The 5,459-nt window shown below is 39.4% G+C and overlaps 1 pseudogene; it reads left to right on the forward strand.

Moving 5' to 3' along the window:
* The first annotated feature begins 253 nt into the window (after positions 1–253).
* Positions 254–1,476, forward strand: LOC149153839 (lysine histidine transporter 1 pseudogene; annotated as a pseudogene).
* The last annotated feature ends 3,983 nt before the right edge of the window (positions 1,477–5,459 follow it).

The following is a 5,459-nucleotide window of genomic DNA, read 5'->3' on the forward strand; positions in this document are numbered from 1 at the left end:
GCCATAGGTCAAAGCTTTAAATTTCTCTCAGTTTGGATAAAGCACGAATCGAGTTAGGATTGAGCAGAGCTCAAAGCAGAAGTCTGCTGTTGTATAAGTTTTGGTAGAAATTTGAAATCCCCTTGCAGACGAAGATTTCTTTTAAGATCGGCCATGATGTCCAAAAACGCAGTGGACGACAGTTCTTTTGCCGAACAGGATCATGAAAATGGCACCAAAGGGAGTAAAAAAAAAATTGGAATATCTAACGATGACTAGCTGCCAATTACAGCGTCTCGTCATGCCAAGTGGTGGTACTCAGCATTCCGCAATGTCACTGCCATGGTGGGCGCTGGAGTACTCGGTTTGCGCTCTGCGATGGCAAGCTTAGGATGGGGCCTGGGTGTTGTAGTGCTTGTCCTATCATGGGTAATTACCCTATATACACTTTGGCAGATGATTGAGATGCATGAGATGATTCCAAGAAAACGTTTTGATCGGTATCATGAGTTGGGGCAACAAGCTTTCGGTGAAAAACTTGGTTTATGGATTGTTGTCCCACAACAATTGATAGTTGAAATTGGTTTTGATATAGTCTACATGGTTACTAGGGGGAAATCATTGAAGCGGTTTCATTATCTTGTTTGTCTAAGTTGTACAAGTATAAAACAGTCTCACTGTTGTAAAAGTATAAAACAGTCTTACTTCATTGCTATTTTTGGTTCAGTCCATTTTGTGTTATCACAGCTGCCTAATTTCAATTCAGTGGTTGGAATTTCGCTGGCTGCAGCGGTCATGTCTCTAAGCTACTCTACAATTGCTTGGGCATCCTCTACTCATGAAGGACAATTGCCAAATGTGGACTATGGTATTCCAAACAAATCAACTAAGGATGTTGTCTTCTTAGAGATCCAAGTTACTATTCCTTCGAAGCCAGGGAAGCCATCCAAGATCCCTATGTGTCGAGGAATTACCTTTGCATATATCATAGTTGCTCTCTGTTATTTTCCTGTCGCATTAGTAGGCTATTGGGCCTTCGGAAATTCTGTTTCTGATGATATTCTTGATATAGTTGGAAGGCCCACGTGGCTTATTGCAACGGCCAATATGATGGTTGTAGTCCATGTGATTGGAAGCTATCAGATTCATGCTATGCCAGTATTTGATATGATGGAAACAGTGCTGGTCAAGAAACTTCACTTTACTCCAGGGGTTCCACTTCGTTTGGTTTCTCGCTCAACCTATGTCGCCCTAACTTGCTTCGTTGACATATCATTTCCTTTCTTTGGGAGTCTACTTTGGTTCTTTGGAGGATTTTCTTTCGCTCCAGCAACTTACTTTCTTCCCAGCATCCGTAGCAACCATCAAATATACAGAGGAAGGGAAGTGCACTACAACTATAGCACTGTCATTGGCACTGTCCATTATTTCCTTTGCGACAGTCTTAACTCTATTTGCAGTAATTCTTGGCAATCTAATGATCAGAATATCTCGTAAAAGACGATGGCACCCAAAACTCTCCATGGAATCAGTTTTCTTGACCGCATATTAGTGTTGTGTATGTTTAAAGGGAGAAATTTCAGCTGGGATTGTTCATATTTCCCGTCAACAAAGGCGAAATTGGCTATTTTTATTAAAAAATCAGTTTTTTTCAAACGGTAACGGGAAGGTGAAAGGACCGAAAGCCAAAATTAGAACGTAGAACATCTACCGCATCAGAGAGATAGGAATGCTCGCCCATTTTTGTCCTCAATCATGATTTCATGGGATCCATGTTACATTTTTTTTTATTTTTAATTGGTCACCCGAGAAAAACAAGATGTAACGTTGCTTATTTTCAGAACAGATGGCTGGCTTTTCATTTCTTGTTTGTTAAGGATGATTAAACGGTCCCTTTTTTTGGTCGATCTGTTTGCTCATAGCAGAGTTTATTTATTGTATGAAAAATCACTTGTAAAGGTTCGGAGAGTTCTGAGGAAAAGTGTGGGAGGAAAAAGCCCAGCACTATCACTGTACAGTTTTGACAGAGGATTAATTAAATGATGCAGCTCTAATTTATGAGATTCTTGCGGTATGAATTTAGCATGTGTTTCTTCCTTTATGTTTCATATGTCTTTGTTATGTTTCGTCATTCATTCATGATCGTTTCCAGCTGAATACTTTTAAGTGAGAAAGGTAGAATTCAGTCATTGCTCTGCCTTGAGGAAGTGTTTAGACTTTATGTGTTTTCTTCTTCCTGGAAAGGATTCATACATTAATGCCCTTTCCAACTTTCTTAAACAGTCTTTTCACCCCATTTAAATTCAATTTGATTGCTAAAACCTCATGCCTATCTCGCCTTATGAAATATCCTGTGCCTTTGGTTAAATCTCTGCTCTTGCTGTCCTTGTCCCAGCCAGCCCAGAAACTCAGTCATTTATTGAATTAACTCTTTCATATCTGTTTACTAACCTAAAATCATTATCAGTTTGCATTTGGATCATCTTAGGCTCTATTGGGTATCTTTTGCCGAGATAGACCCGGAGAGAGCCCTCTCCTATCCTCGTAGGGCTAGCTACGAGGCTGAGCTTGGTTTGATGTTACCTTGAATCCTACTTTCCTTCAGCCTAAGGCAGATTCGAGCTCTAACAAGGCAGAATTTTTGAAGAAAATCCTCCTCTTAAGGAAAAATTTCTGAGTTTTTATCCATGGAAAAGCATTTGATTGATGTTTAATGGTCTTTTTTGCAGGATATTTTGACAAAATGGTCACCGAATGGAAGGAAAAAGGCCATGAGGCATAAGATCACCAGGTTGCCTAAGATTCAGAATGCGTGAATTCTTTGAGGAACTATGGGCTACTGAAATTCTTCTGAACCACAAGATTCGGAGCCCAAAACGAGTTGCTACAATACCTGATCAGTTTATGGGATATTGATTGGGAAATCTTCATTATTGGAGACCAAGAACTAGAGCTGGAAGTAGCAAACATCTACTTCATTACTAGATTGTCTAAAATAGGGGAAGGGTTCAACTCTTCAGATCTCGTCCTGGAGGTGAGAGCACCAGTGACCTAATCAGGAGATATTCCTCGGGTGTAAAAACAACAATGAGCGAGAAGGTGAAGTTAATGACTGTCAACAATCTTCTCTTGAGGATGATCCTACACACCATGGCTCGTATAGTTGGGTCACAGGATTTACACGAGATTTCAAAATCTCAATTCCAGTATGCGGTAGACTGCCTTACTCCAACAATATTCAATTTGTGTGATGGGTTGTTGTCCAATATGAAGAGGCAATTGACCAAAGGTAAGTGGGAAAACCTAAAGCAATTCGGCTTCGGTTCAATCTTGATCACTTTTTTTCTGGAGTGAGTGCCCCTATTTTGGTATCAGTGGATAGAGGTACAGGATCCTGCTCCACAAGATCTGAGGCTAGTCATATGGAGCGAACTCATGCCTCAAGGAGGAGGGTCAAGAAGATGCATTTCCCTCCGTAGTTTTTAAGTTGGTTGCATCACCAACTGATCATTGTGGATGACTATGCCTATGCAGGCACAGATTTCATATGGGATCTAGATCTACCTCTGCCACTGGGTGAACAGTGGACTGATGCAGGTAAAACTTGTTTTTGGATTTTTCAAGTTTTATGAGTTTTTTTTATTAAAGTGTATCTGAGATTTAACTTGTGATAAATGTGCAGATGTTGGACCAAAAATGCCTCCTAGCATGTCGCCAATAGCATGGCCAGTAGCACATCAGATAGAGGATGATCCATATGAGGAAGGAGCAGATCCCATGGTGGAAATGGAACGCAATGTGGAAGTGATCACCCAAGGGATTCAAGAATACGCAACTATAGATTATGTGCCACTGCGATACCAGAGGCATACAATCAAAGTCTCTGCGAGACTGTGTCAGTTATTAGGCCTAGTGATTAGAGTGTTCTCGTGTTATCGTGAGCATCATGTGGGTGAATAGCCTTTCTAGTTGTTTTTTTTCACTATTGTAGGCTTTGAAATCCATGTGTCTCGGAACACTTTATTTTTTGAGATTTTGATGAAAAAGCTCTGACAGACGCTATATATATATATATATATATATACATACACACACACACACACATATGCATGTTTTATTTTCTACTTATGTGTTCATGTATCATGATGATATGATCAGTTTTACAAATTACGCAAATGTCTATCAAGAACATAATTTGCTAATGCATATGTTAATGTATTCAAGTTACGTGGAATGTGTTGATATGTGATAAAATCAAAATTTCTTTCCAGTAATCGAACATGTAGATACATACGCAAGATTTGTGGATTTCTTACTGAGTAATGATTATTCAATTTTAACACAATGAGTTGTGAATCTAATTTAACAACTAAATTTCTAATGCCAAGAGAAACTGCTTCTGACAATAGTTCAATGATTGCACTGTATTTGGCAATATTATTAGTTGTCTGTCCCAGGAAAATACCTTGTAAATCGACCAACTCACCATCAAGGGAAAAGAGTGCCCAAGCTGCGGAAGACAAGTACCATCAGAAAAACCAACATAATGGTTTGACGACATCTATAAACCAAGTGGAACACAAGGTAAGCAGAAAAAACATGTCTACAAATAAAACAATCACACCAAAGAATCAAAACCACACACTAATGTACAAAAGTAATATTTACGCAGATGACCACGCGTAAAAATTTCATATGGAGTCCCTTTTCGGACTTGGGTAATCGACCAACAGAGAATAAAACTGAAGTTTCATCGTTGACATGACATATAAGCATCGACTCAGCCAAATAATGGAATAACATGCATAAATGGCTATGCCCCCATTCCCCACGTGCAAGTGAGGGTTATGAGTCACAGGATTAAAACCCCATTGCGATAATGGGAAAACGGTAGAGACTCGGTGAAAAAATATCAGGAAAGGAGGCAAGAAAAACTTAATCTCATGATGAGGAAAAGGTTCCCCTAGTTGAAAGATTTTGACGATTTCAGGTTGGACTGAAATGTCAAAGGGAAAGGTTGCAATAATATTTCCCATATTACCTTCAGACAAGACTTCATGCACCAACATAGGTGTTTGAAGAGGATGCGTCAGATTATGAGAAATAAAATCTTTAAGACACGAAGGAATCTCACTTAGGCTTGGAAGAAACGAAGAACGATGATGAATATCGTTCCAAGGAATTTCATCAAGAGACATAACCTCAAAAATACTCTCATCGGTGGGGAACGTCTCGTTCAAAATATTCGTGGAATCCCAAGAATCAAGCCAAGGATATTTCGCATAGGTATCCAGGTTCATACTGAAAACAGCATGACTTTCTGAAGCGGTTGTTGAAGTCGAGACAATTTCATGATAAGCTTGTTCCAACAAACTTAGCGGCATGGAATCAACAAATGAATCAATCTGATCTGGGAAGGAATAATCCATGGATCTATAGAAATAGATATCATATTGATCGAGGCGGCATGCGGAGGTGGG

This window comes from Pinus tabuliformis, chromosome 9 (assembly GCF_031772625.1).
Source record: "Pinus tabuliformis cultivar Carrire ecotype Pingquan chromosome 9, CPIR1, whole genome shotgun sequence".
In the NCBI taxonomy this organism is placed as follows: domain Eukaryota; kingdom Viridiplantae; phylum Streptophyta; class Pinopsida; order Pinales; family Pinaceae; genus Pinus; species Pinus tabuliformis.